The sequence below is a fragment of the Athene noctua genome, chromosome 7, assembly GCF_965140245.1.
Source record: "Athene noctua chromosome 7, bAthNoc1.hap1.1, whole genome shotgun sequence".
Lineage (NCBI taxonomy): Eukaryota > Metazoa > Chordata > Aves > Strigiformes > Strigidae > Athene > Athene noctua.
In genome coordinates this window covers 39,135,481-39,158,042 of record NC_134043.1, presented here as the reverse complement: position 1 = coordinate 39,158,042, position 22,562 = coordinate 39,135,481, and the positions used below count along the sequence as shown (strand labels likewise).

Sequence of the window (22,562 nt, the reverse complement as noted above, 5' to 3'; positions counted from 1 at the left end):
CAAACCTAAAATCCTAATCTTAAGAGAGACGGGCAGGAGGTGGTGGGTTGGGAAAAATCTTTCCAGAATGAACTTCGCATTTCAAGAGGCTTTTTTATACTAAAAAGGTTATTTCAGTGCTTATTCTTTTGGGTAAGAAGCCTGTAAGTTTGAGTTTGATCTCCATGTCACCAGTAAAACCTGTGCACATTTCGAGTAGTTTAATAGAAGCTTTGCCTGGGGATTTGGATTTTATTTGTTGGTTTTAGTTATTTTGTATAGTTAGGTATTTGAACATGCGAATAGAGGGAGCAGTGGTGGTGTTGATTCCAGGATTTCCAGGCAGTGGTTAATAGCACAGGCTCCTTGTACAAACTTCTGTCCGAGCAGGGTGATAATGATTCATTTCCTCTGTCAGCCTCTGCTCTGTGAGAGAGGCTCAGGTTCTTTATACAGGCAGAGCTCAGGCACATGTGTTTATTTACACAATACGGTAATAAAAGCTCTGCAAGAAGGTAGTTGTTTTGTTTTTTAATAGGAAACGTTTCATGTCGTTTTAGGGACACTTTTTTTCTGAATGTAAAAGGTCAGTGTATCCCACTGTTTCCATCCTGGTGAGCCAGCTTCCTGTTTGACAGCACTATCCATCTCATTTAACACAGTTGCTCAATGTGTTTCGAGCTAACATGTGGAACACGCTGCATTAGGTGGCCAAGATTTGATTCTTGGCACTTACAGAGGGGAATGGGTTTGCAAGAAACCTGCTCCAAGGAGGCATGCCATTCAGTGCAGTGATCCACACTGTCTGAGCATCTCACTCAGGGGAACCTTGCTTTTGCAGCATCCCTCTGTTGTGAGATTCTCACAAGCAAGGAGGAGAGACAGATTGGCTCATGAAGAAATTAGTCACTGTGCAGGGAGGAAATGGCCACTGCATTTTTGAACTACAGACTTTGACAGCAAGCAGGTTCAGATACCAATGTGTCGCTTGATGTGTTGCTCGAATAACTCTAGGAAAATAAAAGCTGAATCTCTAATTGTAGTAATTGGTCTAAAAGAAAAGTATTTGGCATTTTTTGTCTTCAAAGCAGCAATTACCTTCCACTAGAAAACATCAGATTGTATAATATTTAGAACAACAGAAAATACCTGAAATATCAATCACCTAACAAATCTCTGACTTGGTCAGTTTATTTACCTTCACACTGAAGGACTAGTTCTCCAAAATCTTTTATACATCCTGGACAAATACTACAGGTCATGCTGATTTTAAGATATGAAGCTGAAGTATACAGCGTGTTCTGTAGTATCTTGCTTCTGTACTAGCTGTCTGCAAGCTGAGAGATGAGGTACAGACAGAGTGCTAATAGATCTCTGAGACTGTTTAATGAGAAAATTTATAGGCTATTGGGCTATAATCTGTCAACTAAGGTTGACAGAAGCATGCTGCTTAATTGTTGATATAAGGATTTATTTGGGAACACAATTTTCTGATATTAAAAAGAGGAAAAAAAGCTATTTGCTTTATTCGTTCTGGTTGTAGGAAAGGTCTGCTTCTGTTCTAGTGCTTGGGATTGATTTCATTTAGCAACATACCTTGATAGTCACTTAGTTCTTCTTCATGCTTTACGATCAGCTGAATTACAGGATCTGCATGAGAAGTTGAAGGTCCTCAGGTGCATTTTTCAAAATGGTAAAGCTCTGAGCAACACGCTGTGCAAAACACTGACATGAGTAGGTGTCCCTGTGTCCTCCAGGGACGAAGTAAATTTGAGCTTGTCAAAGCTTTTGTTTTGTAAAGGCTGTCTAAGATGTAATTGTCACCTTTTGAGTTGGGAAAGTGTTTCATCTCTCCCCCTCTTGTTTTGGATGACTCTGAGAGGAGTAGCAATGTTCATCTTATGGGAAACATCTTGCCTTTGCCTATTCCTTTTAGAACAGTGTCTCCAGTGGCAGATAAAAGAGCTAGTTGTGGGGGAAAAGGAGTTGTGGCAGCAGAGAGAATTGCTGTGCAGTTTCACACCGCCTTCGCTGCAGTTCACCATGGCACTTCTACAGGCCTGCTGAGGCTCGAGCAGGCGGTGTGTGCCTTGCGTGTAGGGCCCTGCCTCACACTTGCCAGCTGTACAGCAGCACGGCAGAGCCTGGGTGCCAGGAAGGAAACGTGGCACGGAGGGGTAGGCGGTGTGTTGCCTCCCCGAGGGATCTGTGTGCCCAAAGGGGCCCTGCTGAGGAGCTGCCTGCCTGGGCAGCAGCCTAGAGCTGCAGAGCTCCCCAAGGCCGTGATGCTGTGTCTGAGCATATGAGCTGTAGCCTGCACACACAGCTGTCACCTGGCCTGGAGCCTCACGTGCCAGCTCGTGGTCACTTGGCTTATCGTGGCTAATTTTCAGTCCTGGTCGTTAGGTAGACTGAGAAATTTTAGCAGAAATAATCTGGAGGCAAATATGTAGCAGGAGGCGTACCTGAAGGTGGCCCCAAGCCTCGCTGGGAAGAAGCTCTTTATTCCCACACAGTTTTGGGCAGGACACATTTATTCCACAAACAGCTGGTTGTGAACATTTTTTGTTGATGATGGTGAGAGCAGAGACTTTTCCAGCGAGTGCTGCCCTCGTGAAACTTCCCTTTTCTGACAGGAGCTGTGAAAAGTCTTCTGGAACAGCATGGGAATTAGTTAACAGCTTGGCACTGGGGTGTGAAAGTTGGTGGTGTGAATGGCAACAAAGGTTTAATAAACATTTATGTATTTTTCTTTCATCACTTGAGTCTACACCTGACACTAGGGAACCTGCTACGTGTGCCTTCCAGAGAGGAAGAGTCATGCTTTAAACGGGCACCTGTTCTATGTGTAGTTTAATAAAATTTACATGCCCTGATGCAATTTTTTTTTTTTTTTGATGGGTGGGGTATTTAACTGGGCTATGCAAGAGAAGGGACCTGGTAGAGACTACATACAATTATAGTGCTGAGTGCTGGGACCAAAGTAGTATGAAAGTAGCTGCAATCTGGAGTATCCTGTGTGCAGTCCTGTAGCTTCGGGACCTGCTGTAAAAGCTGATTCCCTCCTCAGTGTGGGGTGGAGGAAGAGCAGTGTTAGTTTGACACTTTTACCGAATTCTACTTTCTTAGCATCCATATGAAAAATAAACCAGTGTGATTTCTTGTGGACATATGTGTATATGCTTTTCCTTTCAATCAGCTCCTTGTTAGCTATTGTGAGTGTATACACAGAACTGGTGTACCTTGTCTGCAAAAGCGTGCAGAACTGAATGGGCCATCGAAATGGAGTTTGCCTTCTCCTCCTAGGTGCTTCTGCTAGGTGTGTGGGCAGGGCAGTGTGGAGTGCCTGCCCTGACTGCTGTCTGTAGGCAGCTTTAGCTGGGCCCTGGCAAAGTAATTGCTTGGGTTAGTTGCTGTGTGTGGCCACCACAAGGAAAGGGGTGTACAGAAGAATGAAGTGCTGCTGAGATGCCATGTGGAGCTGAAAGAAGGGCGACAAGACAATGGAGAGAAGTTAACAGAGGGCGAGAGAAACATTAAATCTTTCCCATACCTGTCACTGTAGAGATTGCCAAGCCCTGGTTCTTAAGCAAATGTATTGCCATGAGCAGAGCAACTGCAAGAGGCAGTGCTGTGTGTTAATGGCTTGGAGGCCCCTCTTCATGCTGCCTGCTTTCTTCTAGTGCTGTGTACTGACTGACGAGTGGGAAGCCTTGTGGCTGCAAAGAGCCGGCGGGTGTGACTGGTCAGAGTGGAAGGCTGAAAGGAGAGCCTGGCAGTGGTCAGTGGAGAAAGTGTAAGACAAGAACGAGGAACAGAAAAGGTTTCAGTATCTTGCCTTGCCATGTGGAGTTGCAGTATCTGCGCATGGAGAAGAGTAATGCTCTGTGGGATCATGATTTAGCAAGCTCAAGTCAGACAGCATCGGCCCTGTCAGCTTTGCATGACTGGAGTGGGGAAGAGAAGAATTTTGTTGCTGTCAGTCAGTGCCTGGCCACAGTAGCTGATGGTAGGGTACCTCTGGCTTAATGTCATGACACCCAGGGGTGTATCGCAGGACTGACTGTCCTACTCCAGCTGCCTTACCTGTGAGGTTCCAAAGCTGTCTGCAGCCACAGGAGTTGGAAAGACAGACTTGGCTTGACTTTGGTACTTCTGCAGAGCACTAGTGGAGTTGTCCTTGTGGGGAGCTGCAGCAAGAGAGAAAGGTGGCTCTCCTGACTGTATAGCAAGGAAATCAGGGCACAGGCACGTAAAGAGCTCTCCTCTGGATCCATAGTGCACATGGCTGGGCCAGGAAGCAAAACCAGACTGCAAGTGTGTTCATTTCCCTCATGGGTCTAAATATGTGATCTCAGCCCTGCTCTCTGCTGTTAATTGGAGGCCTCTTGCACTTGTGGCCTGAATTTAAGTAGTATTTTAAAGCAAAGACCGGATCTGTTTGATAGGGTGATGTTTAGCGAATCAGTCCAAAACCCAGGCTGCTTTGTGTGAGAATGTGGCAGCCTGAATGCTGGGCTCCTTCACTCTGGCTAGCCTTTGTGAGACCAGTATGACCATCTTGCCGCTTATGGGATTATAATCATGTATACAAATATTTGAAAGGTGTAAACACTGATGAGGGAATGGATTTGCCTAAGCTAGTCCAAAAGGGTAGGGGTCTGGGGCAATTGGAAGTACCTGAGCAGATGGTTAGAAGGGAAAGATCCTGTGAAATATTCCCATCTCTGCTGTCTCCAGGACCACAATAGCTTCCAGTTGAATGTCAGGTAAAGGCAGAACATACCAGCTGGGGCCTGTATCGAACATGCACAAAATGGGTTTATGTTTCTGTAGCCAGAAAGGTACGGTAAAATTGTGGTGAAACCCCATTAAACTGTGCTTTAAGTTTGCTGCAGTTAGGAAGACCAGATATGCTACCAGATATTTTTAACACAAGTGCAAGGTAGAAGTATGGGAAAAATGAGAGGAAACCTGGGTTCAGGTTTTTCCTGTGAATAATGTGCAATAAATTACAAGGGTGCTGTAATCTGGGATCTTCTGACTCCTCAGCCAAGTGCCCAGTGTTGTTTTGTATGTCTGAGCCCTGGGTTCCCGTTCTTGTGATCAGAGACCTTCTAGTCAGTATTACACTGGCTTTAACGAATAGGAGAGACACTGGTAATATAATGACTTAAATAACAAGATAATACAGTGATCAGCAAACTAAATGTTAGGTCATTTCCTGGCTCTGTCACTGTTTGCTGCAACTTTTTTCTTTTTCGTTTGTACATAGTGGTTTCACCTAGCAGGGATGTCAGTCCATGTAGAATTGCTCTATTTCTCTTAGCTCAAACTCTTTTGCTACAGAGTATGATAATCTTAAAACAAAACAAAAAAACCTCACCCCAAAACAAATGAAAGAAACCAACCCAGCCGTCTTCGGAGCTCTTTTCAGGAGTCTGGTTTTACTCCATGTATAATTAACGGCTCTTTACCTTTAGTAATGGCCTTTGCCCCCCTGGCTTCTACTGGGCACACTTTTTATGGGTAAGCTCTTCTTTCTTCTCCCCAGTTTTTGAGGTGAAATTTTAAAAGGCCAAAATCAAACCCTTTAATAGTAATATTGCGAGGGGTACGACTTACATGGACATTTTACAGTAAACTTTGACGTGCAATTTTGTGACAATTTGCCTGGGATTGCTAAACAGCCTGGTTTTCTTGCAGTGATACTCAGCTATCCAGATCAGTTTTCCTTGTAAAGCTGCTCCTTCTTGAATTGTACATCGCTTGAGTTGTATTCTTTGTCTTTCCCCTTATGTTTGAAGAAAGTGGGCTGAGTACTTCTCAAATATTTATTTCTCTCCCTATATACAGACATTTACCAGCAAATCACTGTTTTGTCTACCCTACAAAACTTCATGATAACTGTAAGTGAAACTTAATTACAGGAACCGTGAGAGAAAGTCAGAATTTAATGAGAATATTGAAAACCTCTTCCTTCTTTGTTTTTCTGATAGGCATTTCGGTGCATAATGGACACAGGGTTTGAAAGACACTTGTTGTAAAGGTTCAGCATCTCATGCTATTTCAATTAAAGCCCCAGGGTTTTCTTTTAAAAGTTGCTTGGAACTCTTAAGAAATCTTAGGTAAAAAATAAAAGAAGATGTAGAGATTGAGTCTGCTTATATTTGTAGGGTTTACTAAACTTAGTGTGGGATTTTTTTTGGTGGAAAATATAACATATAAAGAGATTATATATTTTTATATATAAAAAATAAATGTATTTTATTTTTTACTTTGTTTTATATATAAACACACATATATTTATGGTTTAATCTAGAATATAAACATACACATATTTTATACATATACACACATAGAAATATATATTTATATGACATAGAAATATATATTTATATGACATAGAAATATATATTTATATGAAAGTATAATATATGTGGATGGAAACAAAACATCACAATCCAATTAATAAACCAACCTTTCAGGTTACTTGTCACTCTTGTTGTCCATCTGTAGTGTCAGTTTAAGTAACCTCATTATCCCAACAGCATGAACTCTACTGAATACTTGATTCTTTGATAAGCTCACTGTGAAAGTTCTTAACTTGTAACCAGTGGTCAGGAAGTGTCTCTTTTCTTCCCTGCCACCCCCCCATGCTGATCTGTGTAAAAATTGCCACATGGTATTGGCTTTCTGATCCCAATATATTATTTACAGGATTCTTGTGATGGAACAAAACCTTCTACAAATAGTAATCTATTTTTTCTAGATGGCAAACATCTGGGTAGTATAAGTAAATGGGTAATTTATTAGTGTTTGAACAGCTTAAAGGAGGGTAACCAGAGGCAGCCCTGAACAGCTCAGCACTTCTGACGGCCTCTTTCTGTCTCATTCAGAGTTTGTGACTGCGCACAGCACTGCTTGTAAGCAGGAGAGGAGACAGGGATGAAAGGGAGGAGTGGACAGAGTGGGCTTCAGCTGTGCCAGTGAAACACCCTTTCTGCCTTTCCTATGTGTCTGTGAGACTTTGCATACCTGCGATGGGAGTTGGAGGCCAGGTGCTTTGAAATGCATCATGTTTTGGTGATGGCCCCGGGGAATTTAGAGGACTTGTTGCAGTGGTGGCGTTGGTTTGTTCTGTGGTCATAATGAATCAAACCCAGACTGTGCTATGGGTAGAAATCACTAAATGTTTTGTTCCCTTCTCTTCCCCTTTGTTTCTGAGAAATATTGCCAGGGCTGTAACAGCAAATCGGTGCTTCTGTTTGATGAGGGCTGTATTCTTTAGTACTTGCCATTCAATTTACGTTGCAGGCTGTGTGCGAAAAGATAATGCTGCAGGACAGAAGTTTCTTCGAGGTTTGCACTCTTCAATGAAAGATTTTCACATATTCTGCCAGTTTTATAAACCAATGAAGAAATGCTGGGGAAATTGAGCCACAGGCTTTTTTGTGTCACAGAAACCCTTATAGTAGTTTGGGGTAAAATAATAACCAAGTTTGCTCCAAAAGGCCTGTGTATACTCAATTAAAAACTTAGACCAGCGTATAATAAATTCTGATTTTTCTTGGACCCATTCCCAACCTCTCAGCTAAGCCCACAAGACCATGAACCACTGGTATTTTTGAGGAAAATTGGGAAATGGTCTTTATTAATTTAAAATAAAATTTTGTTGTAGTTTTCTTGCATGAATCTGATAATGAAGCAGTGCTATATTTAAAAATGGGAATAAATTAGCTTAGACTAGGTCTTTCACTGTCCATAGAAGGAAAATGAGGTGAAGTTAGCAGTCTGTTAGCTAACAAGCTAAATATTTAAACATCCAGTAGTATGAGGAGAGCAAAGCTTGGTGGTGGTTAACATGTTAAGAGTAGCTTTTTTTTGCTTTTTTTCTTTTCTTTTTTAGACATTCTTGTCTGCTGAGATTTATTTCTTTTTTCCCCCAAGTCCCTGCTCTAGATAAGGGAAGCAGCATTTTAACCCTGTGGAATGAGGGGATGCTTTTCGCCCCAGCTGCAGGTTGCCTTGTCCCATTTGCCTTCCTCACAGGGGCACAAAGCTGGGCCCACCTTCAGCCGCTTCTTTCTGTAACCTAGCAGAGGCAGGGCTCCTTGCCTTGATTGGCTGCTTCTTACTGGGAAGCACATCCCAACTTTTAGGATCTCTGGGTTTGCCTTGAGTGTAGGTTCCCCTGTGCAGCATAATGAATCTGCTGCTGTGGAGAAAGTGGAGCTCTTTCTGCTGTCAGGTCTGTCTGAAGTCCATTTAACATCAGTGCCCTGGTCTGGATCTCACTGCACGTGTGAAGGGGAATTGGTTTGAGCATGTGGAGAGCAATGGTGCTGTCTGCGGGGTCCTGTGCAAAACCATGGTGTAAGGCAGTACTTCTCAGTCCCCTTTAACCATATAGACAAGCTAAGCATGAAGAACTAGTTTGTTTAGAAACTGAAAATGTAAAAAAGTAAGGGGAGAAAATGTAAAGGGGATAAACAGAAAGTTTTTCCTGGTTTAAAAAAAGAAAAAAGAGAGAGAGGGCAAGTGCACTGACCCCTCTTCAGCATCTGATTGTCTCTTTAGGAAAGATCCTTCTCGTATTGACAGCAAAGGGTCAATTTGGAGGGTTTCTTACCGCCACGTGTGAGCATTGTGGAAGGGACATGGCTTTAATCCTCCTGGCCCTTACTGGAATATAAATGAACCTGTCAATCAGTAACTGTATTTGATGTTTGCATCTTCTCATACTGGTTGAATTTTACAAGGGCAATCTGCCCTCCTGCATTGTTTGTCATCAGGGGTCTGCAGGAGATTAAGGGGCTACATTTACAGAATGGAAAAGGATGAGCAAAAGACAGTGCTGTTAGTGACCTCCTTTTGCCTACTATCCTGCTCACTGGAAACTCACTCGGAGAGTACCGGTGAAGGTTCAAATTCAAGCTGTGGCTGAGAGAAGCAGGTGTGTATACACCCCTCCTCTCCGCTGAGGAGATGTCTCTCCTCTTTCTACTAGTACAGGGTTTATAGAGAATGGCTCTGACTCTGTCTTCCTTTCGGTCAGTGAATACCTTTGATTTATCCAGACAACTTAAAAAACAATGTTTATACAGGTGTGATTAAAAAAAGACATTGCATCAAGTTGAATGAGATGAGCTTGAGTATTTTTCAGTGCGTATTTATGGACAATTTTACTTTCAACTTTGTTCCAACAGAAGAATAATTCTTCTAGGATGAAGTAGTTGTGAATTAAACAATAAAGCTATAGTAATGGCGGGATCTGGGGTCTGTATTTTATTCCCTTTCCGCTCCCCAGTTTGGTATGTGCAGCATCTTTGACTTCACCTGGCTGTTTCCACGATTACCAATAAAGAGTTAAATTCAAACAAGCAAGCTAGGAGGAGAATGCCTGTGCCAGTCAGGGTTCTTAGCTAAATTGCTTTCATACTTTGTTTTTATAATATATTTGCCGCTTAGCCACATTTTGGCCTTATTCCTTTTTCTAACAAAAAAGATTATGTGGGATAGCTAGTAGATAGTTCCTACTTTCACAGTGACAACTCTGTGCTAAAAAAACGTCCCTTGGCATAGGGATCATTAACTGATGGCGATTTGTCTGCTTTTCTGAGGAGTTTTTTTGGGGGCACCAGCTATAGAGTCTATGAAATAGTCTGGTGGGGGGAAAAGTGTTCATCTTGTGTTGAAACTGGGAATGAACCAAATGCTTAAGGAAGAGAATATATCAAATAACGAGCTACAGATAATATTAAATCTTTTCAAGATCTTGAAAGGAGATGTTTAGGCAGAATTTTGCAGCAGTCGGCATGCGAAAATTGGCATTTTGGGAAATGCTATCATAGAATATGTTTCAAACGTCACTATTTATGTATCCATTTATATAGATAGCATCAATTACATATTTTTAAATGATGGTGATGGGTATAAAAACTACATGCACTATGAACATAAAAGTTTCTTTCTCTGTGGCTTGAGTGTGGAGAACATGTCTTTTTTTCCTCAATGTGGAAGCTGTATTTGTTTGCTTAAAAGAATGAATAATGGTATTTAGTTGGTAATATTCACAAAGATTTATTAATATTTTATTGTGGAGCTTTTAAATAGAGGGTACACATACTAATTTTTGTTTGTTTTTATTTTTTCCTCATATCTCTGCTAAAAGAGCATAGCAACACCATGCATTTGCATTTTCTGATCACTAAAAATCCCCCCTACTATAAATGTGTATGTGAAATTGAGAACCTAATTAAAAGATTAACAGCATGTACAGTACTTTACCCAAAAGGCATGTGTTAATTTGTTAAAACACTAAAGATTTTTATGCTGTCTTTTTTGACGCTATCAAAATATTTTCAGTGGAACTGGTTGAACCTGGTCTCTTTATTATAAATTCTTCTGCAGAGTAAGATGACTTAATTTCATATCTAATTGCATAAGAAATTATAAATTATCTTTTCTAAGAGACCTATGACACTAAAATGCAGAATGAACAAATAAAACTGATTTGTTCTAGTACAAATGAAGATACATGGCAGTATTTTTATTACAGACACCATTTGTTTGGATTGAGTGTCTGAATATTTTACAATAAGATACAAAGTGCTCTTTGTTGAGCAGTCATTCTAGCAATGCATCTTAAGGTGTTTTACAACTAATTGCCATGAAATGAAGAAACCCAAATCAACAAAAACCAGCCCCACCCATAAAATAAAATCCTGTGCAGAATGGAATAAATCTGTTCCAAAGGAAATATGTTTTATATGCATTCATAGAAGCAGCAGGATCTGCCTCTTGGATCAAACACGGAAACTTTTCTTTTGTTCACAGAGGAAAGACCTGTTGATTTCAGAAGCGTGCTTTATCTCAGAAAAAGGTAACTTGCTGTATGTGAAATGGTAGTTTCCAGCTAGGTAAGAGATGCCACAGTCTGGACTAGAGCACACAGACGAAGAATTACAAGACTGGTTTCTAGTGGGGAAGCACGACTGACATATATAGGACACTATACTGGAGGTGGGCATTTCTCTGATGTAAAGAAATGTAGGTCCTGCTGTGGCCCTGTTAGTGCCACGTAACCTGAGGGGATGCCGTGGTCCTGCAGTTAGGATTTCCTTTCCTTTTGGGGACTTTGGGAGGAATCTTTAACAAATTCTTCTTCTTGCTCCTAAAACACAACCCTAAAGCATGACCAGTAGGTATTCTCTTTCGGAAACAACTGGGTATTTACCAGTACAAAGTGGTGTATTACTTTTAAGAATTGAATATTACCCTTGTGTCAGAGTTTAGTAGGAACTGGCAATTATTAAGGTTTTGTCTTTTGTAACTACTAATTCACGGAACTGCATTCTGTCATTGCAAGTTTAAAATGCTTTATAGTAAATTTACCATTTTGTAGTGAACTGTGTCAGTGTTAGTGGCAAGGCTGTTCAAATGTTACTGAACGTCTATTTAACCAGGTTAGATTAAACCCTATTACATTATTTAGTGCAAGTATATTGTTCATAAAGGAAGAAATTAATATTCTACTGACCTTTCAAGAGTTTAATTAATAAATGTATCACAAGGATTAGTTTGGTATTGTATAATAAAGATATTATTTTATTTATTTATTTATTTATATATCCAGAAGTACTTTTATTATGAAATTTACTGATACAAAGCTGCTTCTGTTAAACTGATTGTTATTCCTAGATACTGAAAGAACAGTGCCAGATTGTCTAAATCCCAACGTATGTATGCATTTATGAATTTTTCTAGAAGGGGGCCAAAAGGGTAGTGTAGCACTTCATAAAGGCAAGTAGAAAAAAATGTAATAATTTGTATCTAGAGACCTTCCATGGTCTGGTTCGAGTGATACAAGATGAAAACTGCAGCATTTATGGTGAAATGTGGATTACACTTTAAAAAGAATTTATTCCTAATAGTCCAAAATTATTTCAATAACAAGGTGAAGGAATATTTTTATTACCATAAAAACATGAGACTTTTAACCCCTTAACCTGTCTGTAGCTCTGTAGTAAAATCTAATTTTGAGTCTGTAAAGGAAAGTGGGGAGGGAGAAAACTAAAAAGAGAGAGACAGCCAAGAGAGCAAGTGCTTCTACACTGTTTGTAAGAGCAATGTCATGTCACTCTGAGGGACAGCAATGTGATGTCTTGGTAGTTTAGTAAGCACCTGCCCTATCTCACCGAGGTACAGGAACTCCCCTGTCCCACTCTTCTCTTTCCCCTTCTTGTTGAAGTGAGGTTGGGATGGAGTTGCAGGTACAGCTGTAGTACTGATGTGGCACTGTGGTGCCCCATGGTTGCAACATGGATTTTGTGGAAGGAAGGGGCTGTTATAGAACAAAATTGCCATCAAATGTCTTAAGGTTTCTCCTGAATTCTCTTTTTTATCTGTGTCTCTTGTGCATAAACTCTGGTTTTGCATGTAAATGTGAGGGAGATGGAGAAATCTTAGCTGCAGATGGAAAAAAACCCCAGTGCCTTGATATTTTAAAAATCCAGAATTAGAAGGAGATAAATTTATGTAGCCTTTGCACCATAATAATGTGGAAAGACCTGACACAAAGCCATAAGGCTTTTTTCACAGATTCAGTTGTCTGGAAATTGTGCAATGCTGTTTAAACGGAATGACTTTTAACAGATCGCAATAAATTTTTTTTTAAAAAATCATGTTTTCACCAAGGATTACATGATGGCAATGCTAACTCCCATGCAATTAATAGTGTGTACTTTGGTTTCCTTTGAGTGCTTAGCGTTTTGTCTAGATTTTATCTGGCCATGTATCCAGGAACTGGGTATGGATGCAAGCTGCTGTTAATTGAACTGTATTTAGGACTATTAAAACCATCCTGTGTGCTGTATGGCAAGATGTCTGTCTAAATTTGCATTTGCAGCAATGTAGCTGTAGCATGTATATACTGTAGTAGATAGGCATCGCCTAGTCTGCATTTTTAGATACAAAATGTAAATGCTTTGTGACAAAATAACTTTTTATATCGACATAGCGTTTGTCTTTTACAAAACCTGCAGTTATTTTCCCATAGTAGTTTCAAGGTGCAGTTTGCAGCTTAAAGGAAGAAGCATGGAATATGTTCTAATATTGGTGTGAATCACTGACCCATTGAGTCAGGTCTTGTGTTGTAGCAACTTCTTTGTAGAGGAAAGCTGGTCCTGGTTTCCCCTGATCTCATACACCTACTGAATGTGTTTTTACATCCAGCTAGTTGTGTGATGTACTATTTAGGGGGAAGAAGATGCTGTCTGATACAAGGAGTGATGAGTTTAAATCTGGAAGCAAAAAAACCCCTTATTTCCATGCTTGCTGGATTAAGTCTTTTATATAACGTGCTTTATAGAAAAAGAGCTACGTTTGTACAGAAGGAGGTGCCAGAATGCTAATAGAAGTATAGTAGCTCATCTGATGGGTGGGACAGACTTCTGCATGCTATTCGGAAACAAAATTAACCCTGTGTGGGAGTATAATACATTGTTAATTAACATTGTTAATTCTTGACATTTTCTTTCCTGTACTTCTAGGGCTCTTGATGAGGGGGGGCTTCAGCTTCTCTTAAAAATTTAATTTGTAGAGACAAAAAATAAATCTTAGAGGATTCCACCAGAAGCTTGTAAGCATAATCCCATTTTTGGCATGAAAACATGGAATAGAAAAGAATCCAAGCATTTTAATTTGCTGGGAACAAAAAGAAGCTGGTTGGTGACTTTGGGATACAGTATTGCTCTCTAAAGCACATTACTTTGTGGGTGTGCAGGCATGTGACAGTGTGATCTTATGTGGGTCTGTGTTGGTTTCAAACACGCCTGGGGCCTCCTGTGGCCCTTTCGTTATTTCTGAGCCTTTGGCACTGAGTGCCAGTGGGGGGGGTGTGGAGATGGGGAAACGAGAGAACTAGATATTAGAATTCAGTAGCAGATTTAAATTAAGCAGAAACCGCAGTATGTTATAAACTTGTAAGGCTATATATACACTATGGCATGTGGCTGGACCATAGTCATGCTCAGCAAACCACTGAATATTATAGGACAGTTCATATGTTTTCTAATTCTTCCCAGAAAAAAGAGGATTTCAGTACCAAGTAATATCTTGTTATCCCATTCCCACTATCAGCAGCACAGCAATTTGAACTTGCAAAAATAGCAGATCAGATATTTCCCTGACACTACATGTACTATTTAGCATCTTACTGATGTTCTGGCAGAACAACATAGGGATTGACAGAAACTGTGACTGAAAGTGACTTAAGGGAGCTAATGGAGTTTAGTGAAGGTTATGAAAAACCAGTGCTTTCCATTAGACGTCCTATGAAGAGAAAGATGGCAAAGGATGAGAGATGGCACAGCACAAACTACATGCCATGAACATGGCATTTTGAGCCGGGAGGTGTCGAGGCTGACAATTTCATTTGGGGTTTTGCTTTCTTAGTATTGATAAGAAGAGTTAAGAACAGAAGTGAAAAATCTGGTAATAATGGAGATAATGTCCTGACCTCTTAAAATTTAAATGTAAGGTGCATATCTCAGAGTCAAATATTCCTTGCAATGGTGGAAACCTAAATGCAGCGTTCTGGTGCTACTGTTGTAAGGCCAAAAATGGAACGAGAAATGTTTGTCTCAGTGTGAAGGCTAAGTGAAGTACAAAAATTAAACAAACATCCAGTTGTGTGATGGAGAGTCCAAAATCAGCACACGCAATGTTGTTAGTGTACATAATTGTTGGTGCTGTAGCTTCAACAAGGGATTCTTCACAAGAAAATTAAGCCGTGTTTTAAGTTCTGGCAGTGTAAATAAAGTCGAATGCTTCTGAAGTCCACGGAGTTTTTGATTTCCACTGATGCAGTTGAGGGCAGAGGCTGAAACATGATTTTTATTTCCAGATGTATCTCAAGGTACAAATTCAAACTTGTTCTATATGAAGAAGTAAATAACCTGTTGGGAGTCAGGTTGGGAGCATAGGTAACACAGTTTCAGATATGTTTATCTGTAGGATCGGGTTGTTCCATCCATGTAATTTTTCAGCTGTGTCCTAATATGGAAAGACAAACTCAATACAGCTATTCTGGAGTGAATTATTTAGCTTCAGGAGGGACAGGCCAAAGATGCTTTACTATATAACAATTTTCCCTATATGAAAGCCACCCATTTGCAGGATATTTTTTGTTTCATAATCTTGAGAGTAATTTGATTATTTTTTATAATACATCATAGAAGCTTGTGTTTAGGTTCTTGCTCGCTTATGTGAATACCTGAGACTCAGTGACTAAGACTGGAACAACAAAATAGAAATTACCTGTAAGAATCCTCTTATCTCTGTAAAGTCATGGAGAAAGATGACCTGTGTCCTCAGAGGACAGAAGCGTGGGACCTCTAAGACTGAAAGTGGGGAAGCATGTTTGTTTTAATATGTCTAAGATTTGGCCTGGTTTCAAGTACTTTTCTGAAGACTGGAGGAAGGAGAAAGCTGCGAAGAGTAGGGAGACAACTGAAGTCTGATGTTAGGAGCCTCACAGTAGGCTATGGTGTTGCTTTAGTTGTGTGTGTGTGTTTGACTGAAGGTAGGGATGGCAAATATCCACCTTTTTGGCAAGGGCTGAGAAACTGGTCTTTTGCTTGACTAATACATATGTGTATGTAGGAAGATTCTAAAAGAGGGGGAAAATATTTGTTAATTTGGTCTATTTGTGGTTGAAATATCATAAACACTTGGATGTAATAAGAGAAATACAGTAACTTTTTGTTTTCAAAAAACTTGTTACAAATATTACTTGAAATTAAGTTTCATATGTTTTGCAGAGGAGCTTTCTTTGTGAGGTTTTCACGTAAAAGCAGGGTTCCCTGTCTAACTGCATCCATAAATCAAGATGGTGCCTTCTTTTCTTTGGAACTTAAGGTAGAGTTTTGTTTTTAAAGCATAAGGTGGTTAGAACTTGTCTATAGACTTTTAAGTAGTGCACAAATACACAAGATTTTTCTTTAACTTTTTTTTTTTTTCATTTATTAACAAGGTGCTTATGTAGGAACATTCATCAGAAGCTTTAGAAATCGTGGGAGATTTATGATATCCTATGATGTCATTACAGCAATACGCTGCATTGTAAAACTTCAGAGCAACCACTGCTGTACCACCAGGGTGAATAATGGAGCATTCATTCACTCCTACCAAATCTCAACATCAAATATTCCACCGGCCCTCTTAAAACAGAAATTGTGCCTATAGGAACATGTAGTGAGAAGTTACGCTTGGGAGGGTGTAATCAGAGTACCTCAAAAGGAGTGGTAGATATTTCATTTCCCAGAAGTTGTCGTGTTAAGACTGCACAAAGGCTAGAGACTCTCTGAGGTAAAAGCTCTTCAGATGGAAGTGGCTGAAAAAATCTTGGCTAGCTCATGGGGAGCTTGTGAGAACAAGTACTAGAGGCCAAATTCTGCTCTGTTACACCATCCTACGTTTGGACTAGTGCCAAAGACGAGTGCTTTCCCTGCTGCGACTAGACTGGAGGGAGTACAACTCTGAGGGGTCTGAGCAACCAGTGACTCTACTCTAAACCACACATAAAATGAGTTTAGCAATCTTGGACTGTTGAACAATGATTCATTTTATAATATGACCGCAAAATGTAGCTAAGATGGTAATGATTGCTTCAAACAGCTCGAGAAACTGAATGAGCAAGGAGGAGTCGGGATTACCCTTAGCCCTACTAAGTGTCCTTGTTGGGCCAGAGGTCAAGGCTTTGCAGTATAGTTTTTGCCCGGGGCTTCACGGGCAGGCAGGGGAGAGCTCTGCCTGTAATGGAGACAGACAAAGGTCTCATTCTCTAGTGGTAAACGTGCTTTAACAGCCACCACTGTATACTAACACTTAAAACAAAATGAAAGGAAATGTTAAGTCTGCTGCACGTTACTTGTTCAGGATGTTAACAGCTGTATGGGAAACACATCTATAGTATAGGAGGGAGAGGAAGATACAAGCAAACTTTCACAACCGTCCTTTCATATCTGTAATTACATCCAGACTTAGCAGCAGTGTCATTTCATTTTGCAGAGGAGCGTGGCAGCCCTTGAAGTGAGATTTCTTGGTGTTCAATCCCACACGGTAGAAAAGGTCCATTGTGCTCTGACCTGCTTTAAAACAAACCGTACTAAACCATGCATGCATGCATGCTCAAAGAGTCCCCCCTTTTTATAGACAACTGCCATTTGTTGCAGGGGTTGCTATGGCAAACCAGGGCAGAAAATCCTGTCTTGATGTTAAAGCGAAATACTTAAAAATTGTAAGGAGACAGATTTTGAGAATATAAATTAATTAAATGGCAGTAATTGCATTATTGCACTATCTTGCCAGGGAGATAGCTATTCCTGTGAGAGTCTATTACTGTGTTAGGTCTTGGAGCAGAGTGTAATTTTTTGAAAGTGCTTCAGGTTTTCCAAAGCTGTCTTCCTGCTTTTATTTAATTCTAACTATTAGTAAATGGCAGCTTAGCCCTGCAAAGGTGGTCATCATCCTGCTTGCTTGAGTTGTTAAAGCTGTGAGAAGACTGAATAAACATTTACAGTTTGGGCTTCAATTGGCTGAAGTAAATAACTATCATCTCACCAATCTGGCCCAAGTAGCTGCTTGACAACTTGCTCTGTTGGGATCAGTGTCTTTGGACTGGGACAAGAAACATTCGGCTTCTTCCAGATAGGAGTCTCACAGTTGTCTAATGAGCCTTTTGCTTCTTGACTGCTGGAGGTGCTAAGTGTCAGGCAGGTAGGGGACTTCTATGGTATGTTTCTTCATTTGCAAGAAAAGGAAAAAACCCGAGGCTGTTTTATGTTCCTTGCCATATTTTTTTCTCCTGTGTCCTGACTCCTTAACGCCTCTGACCATACTGTAGATGTGTCCTTCTTCAAATCTCCAATGAAAGGAAGAAGAGTACGCTTCAGAAACGGAACTGATAACCTGGATGCTGCCTAGCATATTTTTAGTCCAATAGAAAGGCTGCTTAGAAATATTTTTTTGCTTTTAATGCTGAAAACAGACAACTCTGTATCTTTGTGTCTATAATAGTTATTCATTAGAGTATTTCCTTACATTTTTAAGTGGGACTATGTTATGACCCTTTGACAGTGTTTGGGGGGAAATGAAGACGAAAATGCCCACTTCCCACATCTGAAAGAGAAATTCAGATTTAAAAGGGGAAAGAGATGAAACTATTGCCTATGAAGAGAAATGAAAAATGGTTTTTGTAAATATGTTACCTTGGACCACGAAGAGCTTTACTCAGTTTACCTGGTGGGATCTTTCTTTAGGTGTCCTCCAGGCATTTTTGATCTTTGCTCAGTTGATCTCCGTTGATCAGTCAGCCTCCGGTTAGCTGAATGTGGGCACAGGTCAGTAACTCTGTGTTGATTAGGCCAGTATTACCAGTCTTACGAACTGACAATCTGCTGTTTGCTTCTGTGTGCACATTAAGAATCGGACAGCAAGAGTATGGCAGTAGCCTGGGATTAATACCTACATCAAAGTTCAGGAACTCTTGAGTCTTCTCAGTTTTGCCACTGCCTATTTGTCTTCAAGAGGTCATCTCTGTCTGTACTACTAGTACAGCTTGCTGCAGCTGATTGTGCTGGTGAATGAAGGTAAATATGTGCTTTTGTTGAACTTCCAGAGTTGCTTTTAATGCACTGAGAGTGTCATTTTGTACATTCCCCTTGGGTTCCCGAGTAGGCAGTAGACGTCCAATGCATCCAAGGAATGGAATGGAATGTAACAAAGCTTCTGCTTTGTGGATTGAATTTGATATGTTTGGGAGAGGGACCAGCAGCTTCCCAAATGGGAATTAAAAAAAATAGAGAAATGTAAAAATGTTTATAACTATCTCAAGTCAGCATCCTCATCTGGAACTGGCAAAGTCTAATTCGAGATGCTTTTCATGCCACCGTGTTTGCCAGCTACCTCCTAGATTAAGCCATTTGTAGTGATTCAAGAGTTCAACTCTGTGTTAGATAAAGGCAGGCACTTCTTGTGGAATATCATTAAAAGCTGAGCCAAGTTTTTTCTCATTTAATATTACTTACTTGAATCCACTGTCTTTCCTAGTATTTTGTGCAGCATTATTCTTTCTTGTTACATTTATTGTTATTCAGTTGAGAGGTTTTTCACTGCATTACCTGAGTTAAAATGATCTCATGTTCAAGGCTAAAATTAAGGAGTTTCAAAAACCTGGGTTTTCTGATTGTCACTAGTGCAGAGATTAGGTATAGATGACTGAGTGCATTGAAAGAAAGCTTTGTATCCACTTATCAGCTTTTCTTATCTTCATAAAAAGACAAAGAATCAAATAATTTTAAAAATACAAAAAAGTTTAATTGAAAACTACTTTTCCATATATGTTCCAGTCATTCCTTATGGGTAAACATATGCACAAAACATTGTAACTACACCCACAACATTCATTCTTATTAGATGAATACACTTTTTTATACTAACTCTGCATGGTAAGTGAATAATTTCTGTCTTAAATTCTACATTTTTCCTCTGTGGTTACAACCAAAATTATACAGATTCCCTGTGTGGAATTATTTCCCAAACTACTTTCCCCAAAGGTATTTTTAAACTTTTTGCCTAAATGATGTGCATTATTTTAATTACAGCACATAACAATTATCTGGAAGCTATTGGTTATTCTGTCAGTCTGAGGTGCCACTTAAGTCCTTTTCTTCTCACAATTAACAAAATAATAATTGTTTCAAAGGCAGACAGGGATATGAACCCCAATCAAATTCTAGCAGGCATGTCATTATCGTAGCAGGGGAAGGGAAAGAAGCAGGTCCCTCCCTGGGTGAAAGCATTGGGAAGAAACGGGTGGTTGTATTTGTTTTGGCAGGCTGAAGCTGTCGTGAGCCTGGAGTCCCAGCCAAAACCAAGTGAGCTTTGAGTTGACTTGAGCCATTTCTGAAATGTTTTTGTGAACTTTTTTTTTTTTTTAATTCCCCATATTGTTTTAATTATAATTCTCAGTACTGAGAACATCACACCAGATCTACCATATTTTGGGATTATTTGTGAAGGGATTTCTCATCAGCTAATAGCCATTATTTCGAAAAATCTTCATTGGTTGTGTTAAAATCTGAGCTCAGATGTGTGATCACACAGGGAAAATTCCATGGAGACTTGGAGTGGAATGAAGCCCCCTCCTTAATACTTTTGTCTAACATATGTCACTGTATTAAAAATAATTACTTTGGTTCCTTAGAGGGAAGGAGGAAGGGTTTTTTTAAAACTTGGAATTCTATATTGAGTAGGCAAATAAACTCCAGAGATTTGCTTTCATTTGAAAAGGATGTTTTAAATGGTACCTTTTACTTGAATGTTGGCCAGTTTAATTTAGATTATTGCTTCTGACAATTAACCTCATGTGGGGCTGCACTTGTCTCATTAGCAATGTGGCGAGTGATGAACTTGGATTCATGAGGGCTCAGCCTTCACCTGGGAAACTCACCCACCAGGGCTGCGCCACTGCTCTGACTATTATCAAATCAACGTAAAAGCTGTCTGTGGAGGGCAGGGCCTGGGAGTCTAAACAAATATATTAGTAGTCTTATCAAATTCATTGAATAGTTTTGCTGGGAGAGAAAGTTAAACAGCGGAGGAGGCATGGGCATGAATATGTCATTTTGAGGTGAACTCATTTTGATATTTTGCTTTTTCAAATTTTTCTAGTTTGAGACAGAATTTCTCCTTCAAAATTTATCTGCTTTAAAAACAAGTTTTTAAATAAAAAGGGAGTAGGGTGATAGGGAGCAAGGATAGGGCTAAATAATTAAAGAATAAAATTCTTAAATTTTGTTTGAATGTAATGCTTCATCTGCCAGGAAATGATCAGTTGTTTGTTTTTCATTTAAACAAAATCAGTTACTCAAGTTGCGGTTTTATGAACTGATTCCCCCCCTTTTTTCTCCCCTGATTTTTATCCACTGAAGCAAAATATGTTACTTCCACAATCTATTGATCTGTGTTACACAGGGAATATTCAGAAATAATGTCATCTTTTGGTGGTGATCTGATGAACAAAAGGATTGAAGACAATTTTCTGCAATAGAAATTATGATTTTGCCAGCTTTATATAGTTGAAGGCTTCTCATCTTATCGTCAGAGAATGACTACTAATGTTCAAACCTCAAGATGAAATACAAAGAATTTTCTGTCGTTCCTAGGAGAAAAAAATGATTTTTTTTTCCCAAAAATGTTTTTTCTTCTTATGTTTTTCATTTCTTAGTTATACCAACATGTCGTGTACCTCTGTCTAAATTTACATACATATATGTCAACTGTATAGTGTCCAGAATTAATACAGATACACATACCTTTATATACAGGAAAGGGGAGAAGTGTTAATCCCCTAAAGTATATGTTTTATTTTTTATTTTTTTAATTTTTTAAATTTAAATGCACTTTTCATTTGTATCAGTTCCCTACAAATACTTTATTACTTTTGCTGTGAAAATCAGTAAGGGGAGCGTGATTTAAACCGACTGCTCTGTTCTCTACCATTATGTGGCTATGCATATAATATTGACGACCACTTAAAAGGTATTATACATGTTATTTAGAAATAGTTATTCCATTGAATATTTAATAATGTATACATGAAAAGTGATCCAGAAGAGACTACATGAAAAAAGATTTGCTCTGACATTAAAGTGGGTTATTTTAGTGGAAAAATGAAATCTTTTTTGCTCCTTGACTTCAGGGAGAGATGGGTCTGTGCAGTCGGCTAGTTAAATGTGTAGCCCATATGTGCACAGTGAAGAAAGCTAATGCTGAGGTGCGAATGTGACTGGCAGAGATGGCCATGCTTGCCTGCTGTGTTTCTTTTTTATCTACGTGGGTAACTTTGCCCTGCCCTGGAGCTTGCACCTTTGTGTTTTCTGTACAGGCTGAGTTGAGGATGCCTGATGGTGAGTACCCTTGGGCATAGCTCATGTGGAGCTGATGTTGCTTGCTCATCCCAGTAGACTAGACCCACGGCAGTCTCTAGTGGTCTCCTCTTCCTCTTGTTTATAAATTTGGGTAAAATGCATGGTAAGAAGATGGGAAGAAAAGTCATGACTCAAGCTAGATAAAATGTAAGTCATTGACTTGGGCGTAGGAGGAGGGGATATTAGAGGTTTGTGGTTTAGAGATTTATTCCTGTAGAGCTGAGAGGTGGCGGGCTGTCATTCAGAGATGGGAGCAGCAGTAGCATGGGCTGGAGGAGGAAGGCAACAGTGATGTGGCCATGGGGCGGGGGGGTGGGTAGGCAGGCACTGACCAGCAGAGCTTCTTGCAATGTCGGATTCTCATCCAGGGTTGAAAGCATCTTATGGACTGTGAGGAAGCTCACCTCTATTTTAGCAGGAAAGAAAACCTATTCATTTATTTGCAAGCTAAAAATTAGAACTATTTTCTTTGTACAGAAGGAGGTCTAAAGGCCTAGCAACAAGGTTGAGACCATTTCTGGTTAAGGTAGTTGGTGGAGGGCTCTGCTGAGGCTGAGGGAGAGTGTGCATTGTTCTTTGCCCATCAGC

General features: G+C 39.9%; 1 protein-coding gene across 1 annotated transcript in view; it reads left to right on the top strand.

Annotated features, from left to right (window-relative positions):
- Positions 1–22,562, top strand: part of SATB2 (SATB homeobox 2) — a 129,921-nt gene that overhangs the window by 21,228 nt on the left and 86,131 nt on the right. The gene's annotated exons all lie outside the window — the stretch shown is intronic.